Genomic DNA, 24,533 nt, shown 5'->3' with positions numbered 1-24,533 from the left:
AAAATAAAGTGAAAATGAATATGAGGAGTGTGCAGAAAAAGGTGCAGTGTAATTATAGTGACTTGGTAGTCTCATTTTAAGACCTCCATGGTGGCAGGAATGGCTATCTTAATTACTTTCTTCTCCCAAGCATGCTACCAATTTGTCTACAGCACCTAATATGTGAGTACTCGGCTGCATGCAGAACATAGCCAAAGTCCCTCACTGAAATCTTGCTCAGTGGGGGACTTCCTGTTAAACAAATCTTAGTATGCATAGGACAGTATTTTTCCTGGTCTTCAGTACCCACTTACAGCTGGGTGCCAGCTCACCCTTTTAATTTATTTTGTTGAACCATAAAGTGGCATGCACAAGTACGTTACACAAAGATCAAAATTCTTGCCATTCATAGATATCATAGATATCACAGATATCATATATATCATCTACACACTTTCAGGTGCAATCCCCAAATTAGGAGTTCTTGTATATCACCTATAAGTCAGTCTCTTCATAAAAAGGAATTTTACCAGGAAATACTACCAAGGAATCCAATTGTCTGTGTGAAAAATGTTGAAGTTTGGGATGTTTATTCCCTGCTCAGAATAGAAATAAAATGAAAAAAATATTACTAAAAGTCATGAATGAGATTAATGTAGCACTTAAGTCTGACATTATACTTTTCAGAAAGTAAATTAACAATAAATTTTCATTGTGATTCAGACTTCTTGAAGGTTACTAGAACATTGAAAAACTACTGTAGAATCAAAATAATTATCAGGAAGTTGCTCATTAAGAAAAAAGACGATATTCAATTCTGGAAAAGGTGAAATGAAATGTTTTGGCTTAATGACTTTTTAAGAAGAAAATCTGAAAACAAAATCTAAAATTTGTATCTTTCTCATATTTTTTTTTTTCATCTTCTCAGCAAATCATCATTTTACATACAAATCATATTTTGGGAAATATATGAAGTATATGAATATATGAAATGAAGTAGTGTAACCATGCTATATGCAAATGGTTTAGCTGTAATCACCCAGATATGAGCATCTCACCCTAAGCATTTCACCACAGTTTACTTTTTTCATTAAAGTGTGTTAAAAGAACAGCCATGCTAAGTATTTTTTATTTAAGTTAAAACACTATGGCAAAAAGCACTGAAGTGTAATTAATTGTCAACTCATTTCCATTGTTGACTCATCCATAATAGATATAAATCTGGTATTTTGGAATGCTGATTTTAAAAGGGACTATACGTTCATTTGTAAAACACTTAGAAAAAAAATCAATGATAAAGATATATTTTCTCTTGGTTTCCTGATAATCAATGTTTCTTCTGTATATCACCCAAGCTAAATTTATCCCTTGGTATTTCCAAGGATTTCCACACAGTTCAGGCAATGATGAACTTCAATATTTTTTGCTAATATAGATAAGGAATTCTATTTTAATGTCAAAGCTATACCATAGTATTACTGTGGGGAATAGCCAGCAAAGCAGGCTGAGAGATAACACACCCATACTGTGGAATGATTCGTAGTATAAGGAATAAAGGGCAGTCAGTTTTTCCTGATGGAAATCCATACTACATAAAATATACATGTCAGCATTTTACTAATGTTACATTTTTTTGATTTGATTTCAGGTTCTATCTTCACATTTTACATTCTCCTAGCTAGTCAGTGTTTTAAATAACTGGCACTTACTTTGTATTTTGCAATTACAATACAGTTGGGCACTTATGCAAAAATATTTTTTGCCATTTATTTCTAATTCATTGCTTTTCAAAAAGCACAAAATCCAAATAAAATCTTTGTAACTCTTAAAGAAGTGGAAAGGAGACAAAATGCTGTTTATAAATAGGTAATAAAGGTGAGAGTGTCTTATCAACCTGCTGTCAGTGTAAGAGAGTGTGGGGGATAGAAATCTAAACTTGTATACAGCAGTGAAAACCCAATGTAAATGTCAGCAGTACTTAACAAAAAAGAGAGACAGATTATGTTAAAAACTAGTTAAGAATGGAGCTCACATGATATCACAGAGCCGTTGCTATTTTGGGGTATAAGAATCAAAGACTGTAATCAGGAGCTGTTTACAGGATGCTCCCATCTGGAGCAACAGGAGCTGGGGTCCCCTACCCCTGCAGGAACATCAGCCTACCACTTTCCTCATTATCACTCACCTCTTTCAACACGGTCATGCCTTATCCCATCTCCCCTCACCAAGTGCCCACGCCATTTTCCCCTGCAAGCTATTCCTTATCATCATCACAGAATTAATCCACTTCGGGAGCTATCACCCCATGAAAAGCTAATGTCTCCTCTTCATTCATGCCAAGAGTAGCTGCCAAAACTCACTCAGCTACACCTGTGCCTACCTCCAGCTGAGACAAGCACTGGCAGTGCCATATCTGACCCGAGAGAGCTGGAAAGGTGTCAGAGGCTGTGAAGACTGACCCGTGGTCTCAGGGGCTGGGCCACAGCGCTGCCTTCACCTGCGTCCAGAGGAGCTGTGCTGTGTGGGATGGGAGATGCTTGGACTTCTGCTCTCTACTCCTTTCCTCTTGCTGAAACAGACAGACTAGTTGTTTGATAGATATTAACAGAATGGAGGAGGGAGGTCAGTTTTTAAAATAACTTTGTGTCTGTGATGGGACAGAGTATGGACAGTTATCAGGTGTACAGTCAGACTATGGCATCTGATTCTTAGAATCTGAAAATTGGCCAGCTATAGGCAGGAAGGGAGAAAACTATTAATCTCATTCTGTTTAACGTTTGTAAAAAACACCAGTGTAAAGATCTGTACGTTGAACCAAACATATGTGTATTGGGTGTAGGTGGCAAGGTTTTGGCAGCACAGGGCCTGCAGGGATGGCCTCTATGAGAAGAGGCCAGGGGCTGCTGCATACTGAGCATGGCCAGATCCTCAGTGGGCCCACCACAGGACGCAGCTGAGCCCATCAGCTGACCCGGCAAAACGTGTTTGAGAAAGGGTGATATGCTGCCTGGTGTGTCAGAAGTGAGGAAAAACAAAGTATGAGAAACAACCCTGTGAACACTAAGGTACAGAAAGTGTTCCAAGCAATGGACTGGATACTCCTCTGTGCCCCATGAAGGACCGTATGCCAGAGAAGGTGAATATTACCTCAAGGAACTGTGGCCTGTGATTTTGTTTTTTTTTTTTTTTTTTTTTTTTTTTTTGGTCTTTGTTCCTCACCATCCAACTCTGCCTTAACTGGCAATAAAATTAAATTATTTTTCCCTGGGGTTAAGTCTGTTTTGCCCCTCACAATAAGTGCTAAATGATTTCCCTATCCTTATTTCAATCCATGAGCTTTTCCATCTTAATTTCTTCCCCCACCCTGTTGAAGAGGGGGAGTGAGAGATCAGGTGGACATCTGGCAGCTGGCCAAGGTGAATCCACCACAATAGGGTTAAACAATTAAAAAAAAAAATAAAAGGGAAACAGCAACATGAAACTGATTATTAAAATACTGTATATGGAACATAAGAGTTAATAATTAGCAAGCACTTATGACAGACATTGTGATGTTTAATTTTAAGTAGAATTTAGTTGTAGAAATGTGTAAGCTTTTGTGCAATTTTAAGCATGAAGCTGAAAGACAAAGTCTATTCTCAGCTCTTACACATATATCAAATCAAATGCTTGGACAGCTAGAATGCATTATATGAAAAAGCACTATAAACATGAATCACTTGGAACTTTAGCTTTTTTTTAATTTAACCATTTATATAGGAATTAAACTTTAAAATATCTTTTGGACAATACTTGGCATAACACAAATAACTTGAGATAAAGATGGAGGAGTTATCTTTAAGATCTTAACACTTTTACTTTGCATGATTAAACAATATTTCCTTAGACTTAAGGTATTTCAAAAATACTGTATTACTACCTAAGGGTTTGGATAGATGCCCCATCTTATTGCTGTAGCAATCTGGATAAATGAATAATGAATCTGCCCCTTGATGATAAAATAAAATGTGTTTAGGAACGAAAATGAAGTACTAAGGTAGTTTTTTGAAAGAAAAAAAATAAAAAAATCCATCTGTTTGCAATAGATCGCAGCAGTGCCAAACTACTAGCTGTGAAATATCCAACAGGCTGTAACTTATGTAAGAAAACTGCAGGCTATTCTCTTTGCTAATTTTTCCCACTATTTGAATTGCCTTTGGAAAACACTTATGGGTAGAATGTAAAATATACAATGCGTATTGCACGTGTTTGGGCTGACTGGATACAGAAAAGAGATTTGAAACTTAATTCCTAATGAAGCAACTAATTTTGCCTTCAGGAGAAACCCATTTCTGAACAAAACATGGTTGCTGGTTTGGTTGCTGGTTTTGGCTATGATTAAACTAGGTAAAATTTTACTAGAGAGCCATCTGTTGTTGTGGCTGTTGGTCTGGGGTTATGGAGGATTGTTTTTCCTTGGGAGGAGGAGGGGGGGAGGTTGTTTTTTGTCACAGGCTTAGATAGGAATGTTTTATGTTTAGCACAGGTTATACATTGTGCAAAGAACTGGGCTACTAAGAAGAAAGGCAATTTCAGTAGTATACTTTATGAACATATTCTCACTTACACCACATATTGGGGTTATAAGGAGTCATTATTATGAATTAGATGGCATCCAGAACCTAAATTATAGAGGAAGGTATACATTTGAACAAATTAGTCTTACTTCAAGAAAAATGTAATCAGTATTCAAATTATGCACTTATACAGGTAGACATCATCTCAAAGGACTCATAAATTGATTCAGGTACTTGTTAAACAATAAGCATAATTGGTAGCTTTTAGCGTTTCCCTTAACATTTTGAAATAAACCACTTGACGGAAAAAAAATAATAATAAAAATGAGGCTGTTAACACCTTGACCTGCTCAGCAATTGTTTGTCCTCCCTAAAGTCAGGATGCAGCATGAGCTATCAGAAGATCTCACTGTTCTCATATCACCCTGTTACTGATGCAAGAGACATGCCAAATGCTGCTTTCCAGAGTTGTCATCCAAAGTAAGACAAGGTCTTTAATACATGACATCTGGCTTTCTGCCTCTTCTCCTATGCTTTCTGAATATCAGAGGGACCTCAATGCCAGAAGTATGTCTAGGGCAGCAGATCAAGCAACACCCCCTTAGAAATTATGCATTGGTTAGCACATGCCCTCCAAAACCGAAGCTGAAGAAGCCTGCTGTGAAGCAGAGGGGAATATTATTTGTAGTTCTAGACCTAAGCATTAATCACAACAAGGTCAGACACACAAGCAAACCCTATACATTTAAATGATTCAAAGCTATCAAACTCAGCTTGTAAAGCTATGTTTTTACTGCGGCTATCCAAGCTTTCCCTCATGCACTTCATCACACTTGCAGGCTTGTATTCTTTGAATACAAACCCTTGCTAGCAGTAATGTTTTTTTTCCCATGTGATTCTACAGCATCTCCCACCAGAATTTCTCATGCTGATGAGGCAGGTGGGTCACCACCCATAAATATGGTTTGTATAGCACTACAAGATGTAGGAAATTAGAATAAAAGCAGCAAACATCCTCAACAAAGATCAACTGAATTTTTATAAAAGAATTCCACGTGAAATTTTTGGTTTAAAAATTCAGGTTTTGATAGAACACATTTTTTTCTCACTAAACATTCCCTCAACTGAGGTGAAAATGAAAGTATTAGATCCACAAATGCCCATTAAAATAGCAGTTAGTGACTGAAAACAAGCACAGATGGAATTGTTTGAGTAGCTGCAAGCAACCTCCTTGCATTTTACTGTACATGAACAAAGTATGCATGTTTTACACTTCAGGATGATACAGAAAGGGAGAATCAGACACTTAAGGGGGTTTGGTAACTTGGGAGTATTGAATCTCACAAATGACACAGAACTTCATCTATCAATACTGTACCTTTCACTTGAATACTGTAAATGATAAGTGCAGTAATGTGTCACCAGAATTAGTTCTAAATCCCCAGGAGGAAAAAAAGAAAAAAAAAAAAAAAAAGGAAAAAAGAAATTTTGGATGCTAAAGGACTGAGTAATTGGAGGGATCAGTAACCCCACAAAGAAAAAAATCCTGAAAACTTAGTCCATTTGAGTGTTGTGAACTTCTGACAAGGTGAAAGAATGGTCTTAGCATTGTTTGCAAGGAGCAAGAGCCCATACCATAAAATTGTTCACATTAATCGGTACTTCTACAGGTTGTGTCAGCAGAAAGGTCATACAATAGGAGCGCTACCAGACCTGAAGCACATCACAGAGGCCTGAAGCTTATACAGATCCTGCCTTTGCTGTGCCCTGTCTGAGCTATGGATTTTAGGATTTTATTCTCAAAGGCTGTTAATTTGGAACTTTCTGTAAGCACAAATACTTAAAATTATTTGGCAGTGTCTTCTACCTAAAAATCTAAAAATAGAAATTTGGAAGAAAAAACATTAAAATCTACTGTTGGATTTTACTGTTAAAGAAAATATAACCAACAGAGAGAGTGGGAGGAGGATGAGTAATACTGGCACCTCTTCTATATTTCAGCTCCCTCCATCCTTTCTTGTTTGCCTAGCTGTTGCATAAATTCAGGAATTTACTGTTTTCAAAGGTATATACCAAAAGTATATATATGGCACAGTATATGCCAACTATTGAATTGTGTGAACAACATAAAGAGAAGTTAATGTTCTTCTCTAGTGCCCCTGAATGCAACCTGACATGCTCTCAGGAATCTGAATCCCAACATCAGATTTCATGTCACAAAAGTGTCAGTCATTTATGACATTAATTCAGGACAAGCTTATTTTGTTTTTATAAAAATTCTCTCCAGAAAGCATGGCCTGGGAGTGGTACCTGTGGAAGCTGGATATGGATTTCAGGATCCCTCCTCCTGTCTCTGTGGGGGACTGATGCACACGCTGCAGCTGCATGCACACGTGCTTGTGCATGCATTCCCAATGTGGGCAGCATCTCCCACCCCATGGGGCAGTGCCTCCCTTCACACAACACAGTGCCTTCCCTTCCACCTTCCCTCCCCAGCGCTGACATCCCAGAGAAGGGGAGCCCACCAGACCCAGCAGAGAGGATGGGCACAATTTAGTCTGGTTGCTCTGCTGGGTATAGGGAGGAAAAAGAAATGGAAATGCAGAGGATGCTCTTTTCCTTGGGATGGAAGACAAGAGACTGCTGGGAAGTAGGACAGTAGCAGTGGGGATAAAGGATATTGCTGAGCTTCACACCAGAAATGTCAGCAAACACACCCAGCTTGTGCCTTTGCAGCCAGCAAGACAGAGATCATGTCCTGCAGTGTTTGTTTTCCCCTTCCAGGAAATGGCACTCAACAGAGTGGTACTAGCGGTTTGAGATCTGTCCTCTTAGGATATAATACTTTTTATATGGATATTAGAAGATATTACATATGTAGATATATGCATATATACATATATTAGCTATCTCAAGCCTTCTCTTTGTTATGTTGTAGGTCTACAGAACATTGCACTGGTCTTTGGGTTCAGGAAAAGCCATGTCCTCTAGAAGGAAGAAGCTATAGTATTCTGCCCATCCCAACACTGAAAGATAAGTGGCCTGTTGGAAAGGTTCCTCTGCCCCCCTCCCTAAACAACAACCTTACCTGAAGCTGGTACCCCCAGAGAGATTTAAGGCATTTTAGACATCAGAGAAGTTCAAGAAAATGCCTCTGAGAGCAGAAGGCAAGCTACTTACTAATTCTGATTCCCCATTGTTTAGGTTCTCCAATATAAAGAAAATATTGGACTCAAATGTATAAGCCATATTATGACATGGATATTGAAAGATATTTTCTTGCTTCCTTGCAAAAAGGGAGCAGGTGGTACATTTATACCACATGAAACTGCTTATTAGCTTTGAATGGTCACTGGAATTGTCTGTAAACAAACTTCAGTTGCCTCTTTAAAAAATTCAGAGGACAGTGCTTGAAAAAATGAGTAGCCCAAAAAAGATAATTAATGTTTTCTATATATTATCTACTGATTATTATTTTCCAAACTTCAGAAGCATTAAAATATTAATTAATCTTAGAATGGTTTAAAATGTAATTGAGCAATCCTCAGTTCATTTCTTCTGATCTCTTTAAAAAAAAAAAAAAAAAGAATAGAAAAAAAAGGAAGTTCATAATTTGAAAGCAGCACATCCACCAAACCAGCAATTCCTTTAGGCTCTGTCCATTGCCAATTCATTGACAACCCTCATTCTACAGTTTCTGTTGTATTTTCTTCTAGGTTAGTTCCATTGAAGCTGTCAAATGTTTGTACAACTGCACAAAAATGGCGAACATTTAAATGGCAATGTCACATGGAAAGCACATGGCTTTCCAGACTTACAAGCAAATACTAGCTTGACTGAGGAGACCACGACATGTACCATATTTCCAGTGAGCCTGATTGATAGTACAAAGTACATCACCCTAAGACCCCTGCCAAAAAAAGAAAAATCACTTTAAGAAAAAGTAAGTAAGGATGGAGCCAGAATATAAATTCTGCAGCCCTGAAAGAAATAATAAGCAACAATATGCCAGAAACATTGTTCTAAATTAAATACTCCCGGTTGTCTTAATCTATATCACGAAGATTTCTTCTTGTAGCCTTTAATAGCCAGAATCATGGAGTACCTTATCAGCTTTTGTACTCAACACTAAGCCTATGCTGCCAAGGTTTATCCACTGAAAAATAAGAAGTTTTCAATTTACTGTTTTTGTTGTGCTCTTTTTTTTTTTTTTTTCCTTTATTAAATTTGGAGGAACCTAAAATAGTCTTTTAATAAACAGTCTGCAGTTTAATGCACATCAGCATCACTTTTCAAAAAGAATATGCATATGTCTGCATGTGAAAGCATGTCCTATAGATCGATTAGAGCTTCAGACTGCTTTTTTTTTTTTTTAAGATAATAATCATAACTGCTATAACTACAAGGACAAGAAATGTTCTATTAAAATAAATGCACTTTACTATAAATGCCAGTGTCACACCAGCAAGGTCTGCATAAAATACAAAACTGCTGACAGAAGGGTTAAGCAACCAAAATATATCAATGCTAAGTCTCAACATAATTGTTTAAATGTCAGCTGAACCTTAGAGGACTACCTTTCCAAATCTTAAAACTAAATATGATTAATACAAAAAAGTTAAATATCAATCTCTAGACACAGCATAATGTTTTAAAAGGCCGGTTTTAGAGATAATTAACTAAGGATCCATTTGAGAAAGGTTATAAGACTCAAGTAGCACAGTCAACATTTTGAATGTTATTAATCCTAAAATTGTAAGCTATTTAAACATTTAGATCTCATTTAAATAACCTCTCTTATATGTGATTTGCCATATTAACAAGGTGATTTGACAACAATTTTACACAATTGATGTAAATTATGTCGATGGCAGATGAAAGTCTACTATGTGATTAAAGCCAAAAATGATTAGAAAGAAAGCTTCCCCAGGTACCTTAAAAGCCAAAGCTTGATATTTTCAAGGTATCGTGGAACCATGTATTAGTGTCTCAGAATTCTAAACAGATATTTACTAATAGCTGTGTATGACTTGTGAGTCTGTCACCATACATGCTCAAACATGTATGGATATGTAAATATTCACAGAATAAATATGTTAAAAGCACAATCAGCTTACAAAGTTAATTATTTGAAAATCATATTTGTGCAATCTGAATACAGTCCTCATGCTTACGATACCCTATTTAGGAGTATGATCACAGACATTAAAAGCTAACAAGTCCCCTACTTCCTCATTCAATTCACAGCGTGGATTGAAATCATTTATGAAAAGCTGTTCAATTTTTTATTTCTCTTTCTTTTCTATGTGTAGTTCCAGGAATTATTAGTGCCACACTCTTCAAACTGTTCTAAAAACAGAAATATAATTCACACATTTCTACTATGAGACAGCTTCCCAAATACCAATTTATTTTTCCAACCTTTCACCCCTCTAAAATGATTGAGATGTATTTGATATTATATACATTTTAAAGATGGGTTACTGGATCACAGGGAGTTTAAGGTCAAAAGTATCAATTGATTTTTCATGTCAATTTCGAGAGACATCTAGAAACTCTTTTTTCAGCATCCTTAGCATTAGATAGTCATTTTCATGTTTAAGGTACATTTTCAGTTTTAGCTCTGATGCCTAAAACACTTCTAGACCTAAGACACCAGAGAAATGAAGAACCTTATAAGCAAGTGGGAAAAGTTCGGTTTAAGTGATTTCATAGCATAAAATAATATCCCATGTCATAAACAGGGATAAAGTCCAGTTCACCGAGGCAAGATCCAGCTGCATTGATAGTGAAACCTTCCTTTCTTTTCTGGCAATCTCTTTCCTCCTTCACAATTCTCCAGTGATAATGCATAGCTCCCAGGATGAATAATTGCCTCCTTGCCTTGATTGACCCACCGATATAGGAGCCAGAGGAAAAAGCTAGACATGATCACTTACTTTTGGCTAAATTACTACATGCAAGAAGTCAAGAATCTGACCATCCAAAACCTCTCAGCTGGCTGCTAGACCAGCCTTTCTTGCTGCCTGCCACCTCAGACATACACAACTTTCTTGCCCCTTCCACAAGCCCTGTGGACGCTATCCTCCAGTGCCACCACATGTGATGTGACCGCCCTCAGTCATTTGTGTCACACAGCAGCACATTCCAGCATAGAGTGCCACGTGCCTGGAGCGCATGTTCAGTCATATGAAAAGGGTACATCCAGATCACTTTTCAGTTGTTTTTCTGACAGCGCCAAATAAATTGTGTAATGTAATTAACAGGACGGACTCAAGGAAAGCAAAAAAGCACACCCAGAAATATCCAGAAGAATTAAAATTCTGAAGGTGAAGAGCATAAAATTAGGAGAGAAAAGAGATATAACAGCAGCCTTTATCAGAGGTTTCACTCCAAAAAATCTAATCCTAGAATGTTACAATCAAGCTGAAGTGCTGTAAACGTGTTTGCCTTTCCACACCCAAGAGGTACCATACAGTTGCACTATTCAAAAAGGCAGTAAGACAGACCTCATCAAGGCTTCCTAATCAATACACAGAAAACACGAGGTCTGAATTAAAGCTCTTGATATAGTGAATGCTGCAAAGTAAATGGTGGTAAATGGTGGTTAAATAAAAATAAAATAAAATCACAATGCAAGCTAGTGGGAATGTTCTTCATGGGAAAAAATATCTTTCTATGATCGTCTCTTTTGCAAAGCACAGGAAAACAAGTGCAAAGTAGTTGAACCAGGAAACTTTCACTTGATTAATAAACAAGAGAAACAGCTTTCTTACTTAAATACACCCTGTATTTCTACAACATGCTTACTCTGAGCTTCTAATCAGACAGTGAGCTTAAATTCTCATTTGTTGGTTGTTTTGTAATTGTTGTGGTAGTGGTGATGGGTTTAGTTTGTTTGTTTTTTGTTTTAATTGGATTGCAGAGAGATATTGGAAGGAATGCTCTAAGCCAGAATCAGGAGGTTTGTGGGATTTGGTTCAGTTACTTTTCAGAGGTATAAATCAAATCTCTTCAGTTTCTTTTTTTTTATTCCTTTGGTTGATCCCCATGCAAGCATGCAAAAGCATCAAGGTAAGTCAAAAAAGTTGACATTCACCTGAATGCAAAGCTCAGCTGCCTTTCAAGTAAATCACCAAAACAGGGTGTTTAAGCCCCATTCAGGTCATCTGTAATTTGGTAAATCCAAGGTATTCCATAACATTAAATGAACCAGTTCATCCAGTAAAATTCCAGACAAAAATGCAGGCTTCTGTCTTATTTCTCCCTGTATGTACTGCAGAAGGCAAGTATACTCAGATCTAAAAATGGGAAAAGTATTCAAGAGGAAAGTGGACAAGGAAGAAAGAAGAACCTTAAAACCATATATGCAAAAGACAACATAACAACATAAGCAAAACACTTGCTGTTACTTTCATCTGAGTCTATGAAATTAAAGTTATTATTTTATTTATTAGCAGTGGTGTATCTTTTCCTCCAGAGTGTGTTCTGGAGATGAATAAGGTGGGAAAAGAGGTGGGGAAAAAATCACTAAAAGAGTCTTCAGTGTCTTTCGCTGCAGTTGTGCATCTTATTTCTTTAGGTGACACTAGAAACCACATTCTATATTCTATTTTATTCTATATTCATCCAAAAGTCATATCATGCTGATTTATGCCTAAAACCAAAAATTCCCAAGTAGTTAGTCCCTGTCCAAGAGAATATGCAGGCTATAAAACTTCCCAGTATCACTGAACCATAGATTTTCAAGATATTCATTTTATCTACATTGCTTGACTCAGCAAAGGAACTACAGGGTAAAAATGGGCCCTTCCTGAGATCTAAACAGTCATATGGGCCCTGCCCATAGATCTAAAAGGGATCTCTAGATATCTTCAAAATCTTAGCACTTTCTTTCTCTCTGCTGTGAGAGAGAATGATGCCTTAAAAACCATAAGATCAGTTGGTATCTATAATCATTTTCCTTCTTCCCCCAGTCTGGGTAACTCTTTTCTTTCAGGAGCACAGCCTTAGTTTTGTTCAATGTTCAGATGGGTGAAATAGGAGGGAATACTGTGAGAACTATTAAGAGCTAGACAAGTGACTGAAATTCTCACTCCTGCCATTCTACCACAGGGTCACTACACCTGGGCACTTTGCCAATGTGCAGGACTACACTTATATGTGACATAGCCTTGTGTTTCAAACAGATTAGTAGCCAGAATCAAAGCATCTGGTGTTGGCTATGCAGAACCACTCTTCATAATTAGTTTAATATTTTATTCCAGCATATATTTCATTTGTCTTAGTCTACTAATCCACCACTACACTCAGTGATGCTGCTGATCTGTGTTCCTCATTCATCCATTCACTGTGACTGAAGGACATGAGTTTTATTGGTTAGTGTCCGTAGCCTTTGCCTGATGGAGATGAAGGAATGTAGACTGACCATGTGACATCATAAATCCATAGGGATTAGTGAAGATGTATATTATTTTCATGCTTGTGAGAGCACCGACACAGTGGTATTACTCATTGATAATGATCTTTCCCAGCACCTAATTTCTGTGGAATATTTCTCTACATCAGCTTTCCCCACTAACTAGAACAATTAACTTTTTCTTCTGGTCTGCTCTTTTTACTTTCAAAGTTGCTAACGTTTTGGAGTCTGCTGAAACAGACCTTTCCTTGTCCAGCAACTTCAGCATATTGACTGATATTCCTCTGGCTTTATGTCTGCCTGTATCACAGCTTTCATTTTACACTTGATGTGCTATGAGTCTTCCTCTGCATATGTGGCCATGTGGGGTTTGATGATAGCACTTTACCAATTACTGCTCACAGCTGCAGATCTTTCCCAATGGCATTTCTTGATGCATAGTATTTTATGCTCTTTTTCAGGGCATGCCTCACGCTGGTTGTGTTGCAAAAGTTATTGGAAGAACTAACTGGCATGACATCCCTATTGTGGTTAATGTTTCTGCAGATCTTTGCCAGTTGCATCACTTTTTTTTTTTTATTATTATTATTTATTTATAGCACTAGGAATATGTGTCCTAAAGGTCAAGAAGAACTATGAGAAAGGCAGGAATGATCTGTAAGCAATACCCATATGATGAACTGGAATTACCAGTACTGCCTTTACAGTAAGCCATCATTGTAAAAGGCAGAAGAGCCTCGGCTTTTCAGAATTTACCAGCCTGCTATTTTTACAGTCATCTAATAGGATTCTCCAAAACTACTAGCTGAAGTGTACAGCGGAATATCAGGAGCCGCCCTTGACGGATTTCTGCCAAAGAATTCAAAGCATTTAAGGACCCTAAGGGCAGATCTTCAGAGCTTGTGAAGATGTAGCACTCCTCAGCCTGTTCCCAGCTTGACTCCTCTCTCAGCCCTCTTTTGCTCCACTTTGCTGCACAGACACTAGTCCTTTGCCTCACTTCTGGACTGCATAGGTATCTTGACTCCTTAGCTTCTGAGCAGATCCCTGTTAGCTGTTTCCAGCCGTTGCTTTACAGCCTTGCTGGAGGTTTAACACAAGGGACACACCTTGCTTTGTCCCTGGCTTTTCAGTCTACTTGTGAACAGGGATGGCAAAGCTATAACCTTGTATTTGTGTGTCTGCTTGTTTGTTTTTTTTTTTTTTCCTCCTTCCAAGTGTCAAATATCCTTATACATTTAGACCTAGGAAGTCCGTGTTTTCTTCCACCAGAAGAATAGTAGCTCTATCTATGTCTCAAAGCAGGCTGGAGAGGCATGTGTAGAAGGGCTCTCTGAGTACACATAGTGAAAGAGCACAGATGAAAGGCATATGGATTTTTATAAAGAAGCAGTTAAGAGTGCAGGTTGTGATGCAATGCATAAATTCACAAAGAAGAAAAGCCATTGTTAGAGAAAATATGGATATGCAAAAATAAAATTGACAAGAAGTTTTATGCTGTCAGTTACAGAAGACCATTGACAGATTACGTTATGGGAGAAAATGCTTCACTAATGCAGTTAATGTGGCATTATCCCAGATGTATCTAAATTGCTTTCATTATTCTACACTGCGCAGCCTGAATGCTCTTATTTAGCTGCGTTCTTCTTGTCTGTTGACAGTCTGAGAGGCCAAGGAATACAAATGCAATTCTCAAACTTGTGTTGATGTTACATAAGCAGGTGTCTAAGTCTTCTCTCTTAGTAGCAAACAAGAACATTTTTATACAGGTTGGAAATGAAGAATCATTTAGATAGCTATTTGCTGTCCATTCAAGGTAGCTGGTGGTTCTTACTGTTCTGTACCTGAGTATCTCTAAGTCTAAGTTGTGTATTTAATAAAACTGGGAAAAGTAATGAGCTTCTATGAATCCTTCTAAGTACATTACACAAGTTCAATTATATATAACCTATAGTGGAATAAAAAATTTCTTTCCCATTTTGTTTCAGCTCTGGTGCTTCCTTTTTCATTTTCACAGCAATATTGTTTCAACTGAAGCTATTGGGTTCAAATGTACTGCAGGAGGTGGTACAAAAGCTCTAAGAGGCATGGGGTAAAAAGGATAAGCTATAGCTCAGAAAACAAATAGCAGCATCAGCACTTCATCCTCTCAATACTGAATGGTTGAGAATCCTGTTTAATGGCATATTTCAAACCCTGCCTGTTTACAAGCTCTTCTAAACTCTAATAGTAAGTCTGCTCTGGGTCTGGAGCAATGGAATAACATACTAAAAATCCCATGATTTCACACAGAATGTAAAGCTGGGTCTTTACAAATACTCATAGCCAATATTTTGCAAAAGTGACTCCACATCACTCACTCTTACCCTGTCGTAGTCTGTTAGATTTAAAGCGGCTTCAGAGACACACAAAATACTTTTGTAACCAAGCCACCAGCAGAGAGGTGATGTACCGCTGGTAGCAGTGCTTCCCCTTTTCCCTGTCTCCCCAGCTGCTCGTGTTCAGCTCTGGGAGCTGGAAAGCAAGACTGGAAAGTTCAGCATCTGCAGCGGCGAGGAGGAGACTCTCTGCTAGTAGCTCTGCACAGAGTCAATCTGGAAAAAAAGGTAGCAAGAGACACACTGGCAGGCTGCTGCTAGGCTGCTTTTTCCTACCAGTTTTTAGACTTATAAAAACCAAAATATCAACCCTATGATATGCTGCCTTTCAGGCTGTCTCTTGCTACAGCACATGTGACAGTGTGTAGCAATGGGTCAGTCATTTACTTTTCAGAGTCAAAACTGGGCCAATCCCCCACCTGTTAAGACAAGTTTCTTTATCAGTGTAACTGAAGCTTTTCTGATTTACTTCAGCTCACTTGTTTGTTTGAGAGAGGGAAGAGCAAAGGCTAGTTGTTTTAAATATTTTGATTTGGAAAAGATATTTCAAAAACAAAACAAATAGAGACTTTGAGAAGAAAAACAAATGATAAACAGGTATTGAGAATATAAAAATTACAAGAAATATATATATCTGTACAAAGCTCCTGCATATAAATCTTCACTGAGATTTAAAACAAACAAACAGAACATCATCAACAACAAAAAACACCACACTACTATATATTTGTTTAGAGATACAAATTCTGCCAAATCCAGTACACTAGCATATTCCAAATGCTTCCAATCTTGTTGTAAATAAAAAATATCAAGTGAACTGTAAATAAGCAACAAGAGCTTTTAAGAGAAAAAGTAGAGCGTTGTGGCAGAGGATTAAAAAATGCATTCAATACTGCTGCAGATCTGGCAATATGTCAAACAGTAAAGAGAAGAAGATGCGAGAATGGTCACAAGACAACATATGAAGAACCATAATCCTATTAACCAGGTCAGATTATGTGTTTTGTGTGTAGCACTTTGCCACCCATGGTTCAGAGATGAGATCTTGTCCACTGCAAGAATATAAATCCTTTATTTGGGCATTTTAAATATCAAGTTTCAAATATTTTATGTGCAAAAATAGCTTCAGTTCAGCTATCTCATTCATCTTTGTGTACTCATCAAAGTAAAGCATAGGTAAATGGATGTCATGATGACCCCTAATGACAGCTAAAGAGAAAGGAAGAGAAATAGGCTCTTTTACCCTTTATGTCCCAAAATATTGTATATGCATTTATGGATGACATAGTGGTTAACTGTCACCTCAGATAATAAATAATCATCTCATAGTTCCTTATCATCCCACCCAGAGGATTTCCCTCATTTTTAAATCTTCTTTCACTGCAGAATCATTGGTTTTCTCTTTCTTGTTCAGATACAATATTTACCAATAAAACCTATGGCTCCCTTTCTCTCTTTGGTCCTTTTGTTCTCATACCGCATAAGCTATAATTTGTGACAAAGTATTTTTCCAAGGTTTTCTTACTTTTCTACCTTTTCAGAAAACTCCAGTTCCCTAATTCTTGACAAAAGGGCTTCTCCCAGTTGGAAAACTAAAGATTCCCTCCTGATGCCAGGGCATTGAAGTCATAACATCAGCAGACAGTAATAATAAAGATCCCACAACTTTCATACAACAGAACTGCAGGGAGAAAAAGAACAGCTTGGGAAGAGGTCTTCCAGTGAAGCCAGAGAGCATTACTAAAGTTACATAAGGGACAGCAAGAGGCCTCCCATTCTAAATCTACCTACCCATGTCTTATTCATGTCTCCCTGTCCTACCATATAATAGGTCTGGCCACATTCTCAGTCCAAGAAAAGGGGGAGAAGATGAAAGGGAAGACTGGAATTGTTTGTGGTAGGTATCTACCTACCATTCTAATTCAAGAAATTGAACTGGAACAATACAAAATATTACCTTTTATGGTAAAATTTGAAATATCTGTGGGGTATGCAGCAAGCTGCAATACCAGTGCTGGAAGTATTGGAAGTATTTTAAAGCATCTGCTAGAAACGGAAGAAATAAAATGTTAGCACTTAAACTGTTTCCTTGAAACTCTATTGCCCTATCACTAATGTTTTGTAGCCCTTAAGCTAGTTTGCAGTCTATGATTTTTTTATCATTTTTTTTTACCTCAGTTATTTAGAAATAGCTGTTGCTTCATAAATAGTCAGCAACTTAAACCAAATGGAAGAAGGATTTTGAAGTTACCATTAAAATAATGTATTTAGTATTTAAGGCCTATACAGAAAGATTTCTTTATTCCTTTCTCTTTTAGAAAATATTCTGATATGTGCAATTCATTTCTATTGGAAACCTATGTACAACCACACAGAAGCTCTGTACTAGGAGGGATTTATAAAAATGAAGCACAACTGTACCATAAAGTTTTTTTTTTTGTTGTTTTTTTTTTTTTTCTCCAAGCTATGAGCAGGTTATTGTAAAGCTCTCTTTTTATGTCACTGAATAATAATTCCAACTTATAAACAGTGTCACTTTCACTGTGGAGCTAGCAAGAATAATTCCAAAAACAAATCTTTTTGACTTTTAGATTCTTATGCCCATTTAAGTAGAAAATCCCTGTACCCTTATTACTACAGAACACTAAATACTTTTGAAAATCATTCACAAACCTGGAGGACAAAAGCTTGCAAATGAACAGTTGTTCAAACCTACCAAATAAAATGAAATTATTATAACGTCCCAATCCGGAAAGCTGGTAGGCATGTGCTTAATGAGAGATTTGCGTTTGTTTGCTGGCCTGAATTTGACTCAGACTATTTTGATCATCTTCCACTTCTTCTTACATGAGATTTATATGGATAAGATGGGTATTACATATTGACATTTTGCATATTGACATTTCTTTCTGTGGAGGTCTGAGATCCATTTTAAAACATCTGGAATACTGTCATTATCAGTGAAGTACTTGTTTCTGTTCTTGGTCAGTTATGAAGGACTGCCTCCCTGAAGTCAGTAATGGAAGTAGTGCTGAAACCCCACCACTGTAAGAAGTATTTCACCAGTTTTGCCCCAAATGATTGAGTATTTTTATCTGAAGGAGGTGAACTTTTAAATGCAGAAAATGATGCATTGCATCTGTAAAGAGATCTATTAAAACTAAACAACTAAATTCAAAGCTTACCATCTGTGTTAGACACACACACACTATTATTATATAGGATGCTGTGTCTATTCATGAATATTCTGTATATTTATTGGAAGCAATATAATTTTTCTTCTAAATTTACAAAAACATCTGGATACTTATGACGTGAGACATCTTATAATTATCTATCAAAACTCTTAGAGATTACTCTAGCAGGAAGATACACTGAGCATAGCTGAAAAATATATATCCTTTTTAATGTGATAGCGCACTCCATTAACATGTCAGAAGTAGATGAATCATAGGTTATGCTATTGAAGAAAAATAGAAATGGATAGATCATATATGCCTCAAAGCTACCATATTTTAAAACGGGAAAAAAACAACAACCAAACAAAAAACACTAATGACATAGTAAAATCAGAGTATGATACATAAAGAATAATCTTATTGTGGAAATATTCATGCTGAAAGTAATTGAACAAAGACAACTATTTACCATTTTTCTGTCATGCACTCCAGAACCACCATAATGCCATGCTAAGAACAAAAGAAAAAAGAAAAAAGAGAAAAAAAAAGAAAAAGAAAAGAAAAAAAAAAAAAAAGGCAGATGAAAACCCCTTGGAAATGCATTTAATTTCAAAAAGGAAATACAAACAAGCAATGAGGGTAGTAAAAGCAACAAAATTTGATATCCATAGTGACAGCTGGTTAAAAGACTGCTAAAAAATGGGTTGAGCAAAGGAGGCTTTTAAAACTGAAATTATAAACTGCAGCCTCAATTCATATGGTTTAGCAGTTTATTTTAAGTTTGGCATTCATTTATGAAAACTCCTGAATCAAGTTCTCTCTGAGGATAATATATATGAATAGAAAGAAACTGTGATTAGTCAAATAGTTATTCCTGAAAGGAAGCAAAACAAGTGCTGAAATAACACAGTAAGAAGATTGTAAAAGAAATAACAGCGAATTTTTAAAATATGCTAAGGCCAAGTTCAGCAAAAATCCTTATGCTATGCTTGGAATTATCCACAAACAAAATGTGGCTGAATTGCTCCCCTTAAGCTGAAAAATGACTTTGCATTTAAGAAAAAAAGTTTAAGCTAAAGAAAAATCAAAAACAAATAGTACCTGAATAGTAATAAATTGTGAATAAGACAGTCTCTTATGTTAGAAAAATTCTACAGAGCTGTGGAGGAATAAAGAAGCTTTATTTCTAATAAGGATAAAGCTTTTTAAGAAAAAATGATGGTTGAGAAAATACAGAAAAACTGTTTCCCTCCCCCATGCTCCTCAAAAAGCCAAGCTAACAAAATAAATCCAGATAAAGTATTATACTTTATTTAATAATAATAAGGCCGGTTTACACACCAGGAAAGAGAACATAGCTCATATCTCAGGTAAGATAGATTCCCTAATACACATTCTTGTATTTCCTGTTCATTCTCTAAATGCAGCAGCTTTGTTGGGGACAATAGCATTAGGAAATTTTGCTAGCTCTGCCAAAACTTGACAAAAATATGAGTGGCTTCAAATGAGGCAGATGACAAATAAATTCCTCAGGTGAGCAAAAAGTACATGCCTGGATTATCCGGTTAAAGTTTTGGGCCTTCTTTATGATACATTTCAAATTGAAGTGTCAATTCAGAAGCCCTGTTTCCTTAGATTTTTTTTGTTGTGTCATAAGGCAATTTGAGAAAAAAATAAATAAATCTGATTTTTTAAATAATTGTGACAGGATATAAATGACAAATCACCAGCCAGTCAGGAGAATCTAAACTTTTTTTTAATTTATTTATTTATTTACCAGAATTCCAGAAATATATAGTTTAAAATTATTTATTTATGGTATTCTTATTAAAAAGACTAAGAATTAGTATCAGTGATGCTGAGCTCTTCATACCCATGTTGGGCAGGCGGGCAGACTACTCGACCAGAGAAGTGACCACCTGAAAATGTACTAACAGGAGGTACAAATACACGATGACTACTCAAAGAGTCACGTGCATGGTTGGTGATTTATGATCAGATGGCATCAGATATAGAAATGTATGACATATGAGATGACTACTCATTCCTTTCACCACATCCTTAACACTAATTCATATATTGCAGACTATTCTTAGCCAAATGTCAGGTGTGTGGTTAAATGTAACCAGCAAGCATGAGAATAGATCATGTACACAGCTACCACAGAATAAATTCATAGTAATAATAAGCCTTTGCCAAATAGCTCTCCCTAAGAAAATTGCTCTTGTCACTTTCCCCTCCTCAGAAATATTCTTCTAGAGGGATTCGAGAGATTTTAACAAGGAGCAAAATAGAAAACGCTATGAAACCTCGTAGAATTTCAAAGTGAAAGAGAGCCTTTCTGAATTTTTCCTTTATGATCACCCTATTATGTGTTATAGACGAAGTGTTTTACTTCTGTTAAACTTTGTGGGGCACTGGCAGATCACACACAGAGGCAGGGAGCTGTGTGCGAGGAGCACAGTGCTGCTGCCCTGCACCCAGTGCTGAGGTCACCCTCAGCTTTGGCTGAAGAAGTGCTCCTGAAAATTTGGCTGCTGAGAGCTCCAGGCTGCTCAGAGTGCCAAAACCATGATTTAAGATCCTCTGGGACTAATGCTGAGTAACACCAAGTAGCCATAGGACAGGTCACCAGCATTCTCCTTTCCATCAGCTGGGGGAAAGCAGCGGGAATAACCCCCCAGTCTCAGCAACACCCACCTCTGGGTCAGTGTGGCAGCAAGCAGGGACAGGTGTGCAGCAGGTATTCAGGGCACTACCTTGGAAAATGGTGCATGAGGAAGCTGCCTTGTCTACATGGCAAAGTGATTCCTCCTTTCTCCATGCATTTTGTCTTGGTCACTGGGGTAGCAAAGTCAGCTTAGTCAAAGTCACTGAGGAGTCTCAATACAACCTTTGCAGAGAAACAGCACCTGTATGGCACCCGCATTTTACAGATCACAAAATCTCAGTGTAACTGCCTAACTCTTTTCAAACCATGGTGGTTTATGTACCCAGATAGGAGCTGTATGTCTTCATTTGAGAATTTGAACTGAAGCCATATCATCATCACAAAATCTGTTGTAAGCTCGGGAAAGTAAAAATCATTCAATTCATGAGCAAAGACTATTATTTGTATAACTTAAATTAGTATTGATATCTTACATACAAGAAATAAATGTTCAGCCACTTATCATACAATTGGATGATTATGTATATATATGTGTGTGTGTGAAATTTAGAAAGGATTTTTTTTTAAAAAGGACAATGGTAAATGAAAATAGTGAGCAGGTTACACTGCAGGCACTTTCACATCTGTGTGACTGGAAGGTCATTATGGCTGTAGCAGCCAAAAAGCGTGTACTGTGAGAAATTACAGCAAGTGTGTTGTCCTGTCAGACCCCTTCATGCAGCAAAAGGTCACTGATCCCACTGTGGGAGAAAGCTGACAATTTCTGTGTAAGACTGACTGACAGCACATGTGCTGTTGGACATCATGTCTGGTGTCAAAAGACCTGTAGAAAACCAAATAGCTCTAGTGCTACAATTTTGGGGCTCAGAGCAAAGAAAATCCATGCCCAATTTTCGCAAAAAACAGCATCTGAAACATTTGATTACATGTTAATAACCCTAAATAACCCTTGTTATTAATTGTGCTAATACCCTTCCCGAGACAATGAACAGGGTTACCTACAGATACACAGTTTAATCCTGCAGCTTGCAGTGTAACTTTTAATGGGCAAGAAGAATATCTGGGGCTATTAGAGTAGTTTACACAGGAGAGCCATAAGAGAAAGTAATAACTGTGAGTAACACACAGTGTCAAGAAAACTGCGCCATGCCCTACTCTACCTCACCTTGTTATGGCTTTTGGTGAAGGGACTTGATTTCACCTGTAAATACTCAGAAGAGTTTGTTCTCTCAAGCACAAGGGTCCTAATCATGTTTCGATGTACAATAAGCTGCACAACAAGCAGCTCCACTGGCATTACACTTTTATAAAATAGGTGTAAGGAGAAACAGATCCTAACCCTCCCATTGTCTGTCTGCACTTGGGCAGACGTGTTTCCAGCTCTTGTTGTGCGTGTCGAGCAGCTTCACAAGCACAGAACTTTGTTTCTGTCCTTGAGGAATGCTGCAGAGCTCCACCAGGCTTATTCAAACAATTCCTGAGAGTGCTTAAGCAGAACTCAATTACTATTCAAGTGGAAGAATAGGTAATTGGACAACACTCATCAGTTTGGGAATAAATGATATTAGGTGCCAGATCTGAAAAGCAAACCTTTGGGTTATAATACAGAAGGGAGATTAATTTAATGAAAGACAGTCACAACATTTCCAGTACTCCTTGGTATTCACCAGGCTAGAAATAATGAAACAAAAACTTTTCACTGTATTGCAAGTAGAAGAAAGAGAGCAGACAGACATTTTCCATTTTAGACTGCTTTTGAACTAAGGACCATGGTTAGAGGTTTCTCATACTATTGTAGCCAAAATGCTTTGTCCTCATGTAACATTTGTAAAGCTGTGCCTCAGAAATAGCATTAATGTGAAGTCTGGAAATAGCATTAATGTGAAGTCTGTAAGTGCAGGTGGGAAACTGAAAACACCCTTCACTAATTTTATTCTAATTTAAATTAATCTTTAAATATAGACATTAACACAAACATATCTATATGGAATTGAACGTATATCTTTTCATAAATATACTTTTGGTGGTAACATTTTTGTAGGTATTGTTAAAATATTTGAAAACTTCTACGACATTTTATTGCCAAAAGAAGCAACAGCAAATAAGAATTCCTAAATCGTGTGTAAAAGGAAGAGACAAAATTATGAGAGAAATTTAGCCTATATTACAGTAATTTAATCCATGGTTATTAAAATGAAAAGGAATATATTACATGATTATTGTTTCTTGTAAATATACCAACACTGAAATACTCATCAAATACCCCGAAATCTAGGATAAAGTACATGAAGTAACCTCAAGTTCACTTCTTGAAATACAGCAATAAAATATTTCAGAGGAAAGACTCAGCCAAGGTTAATGCAAAATAGAGGCAATCTGCAGAAAGTCACAGCTAATTTTGCAAATATGAGACTCTGAAAAAAGGCAGGAAGAATGTTGATTCATTCCATGTGCAATTACACTGGCCCCATAATCAGGTGTATTTGTATCTGCACCATTTCTTCAGAAAGAAAGCAGCTGCTGACAGAACTAATTTATATTTTAATGAATTCATAGTCATTATAATGCAGCCATGTTGCCAAGACTGTACACTTTACATACATATATATTATATAACCAAGCTTTATACATAGAAAAATGGTAGATATCTAAAAAAAATAATGTCACTGATTAGGCAAAGAATATATAAAAGCTACATGTAATTTAAACACACACATCATACAATATTCAATCTATGTTCATAAACATATAAGGGCAAATATTTTGAACAACAACAACAAAAAGTCTGGAAAAAGAAATAAATGGTGAATGCTGAGGATTTTAATAACAAAGGATTTTGGTTTCAAAATAGTGCAGACCCTTTTTTTCCTGATGCTGAAGTTGTTACTCTGTACAGAATAGTGAAATATTCATTGTCTATAACAAGGCCTGGATATGACTTTGGAGTCTAATGACTTGGACGTGTATCTAGGATGAAGGAAACTGGGGTTCCAGTTCCTGCAGTAATGAATGTTCGTGCTTTATACTTAACAACAATTGTACAAAATACATAAATATTCATTGGTGCTGAGGCTCTCGCCCCTTGCAGATGAGCATGCTCATCCTCAGGTGAAAGCCATACTCAGTCTTTTTATCAGCATGAGATTTGACCTCACGGTTTCTCGAGGGATCAAGTTTAAGAGGTCACTGCTTTGGCCACTCTTCAGCTTACAGCAGTGTCATATCCCCATCCATTATATTTTTCAAAAAATGGTTTGCTGACTCCAGGATGACATGCAAAAGACCACTGTGCACACTTTGTCAGGACAATTCCTAGGAGATGCTGCAAAGCCTGTGAAAGATGGGATACTC

Source organism: Aythya fuligula, chromosome 1 (assembly GCF_009819795.1).
Source record: "Aythya fuligula isolate bAytFul2 chromosome 1, bAytFul2.pri, whole genome shotgun sequence".
Classification (NCBI taxonomy): domain Eukaryota; kingdom Metazoa; phylum Chordata; class Aves; order Anseriformes; family Anatidae; genus Aythya; species Aythya fuligula.
The sequence above is the reverse complement of the archived record's forward strand: the minus strand, read 5'-3'. Positions refer to the sequence as shown.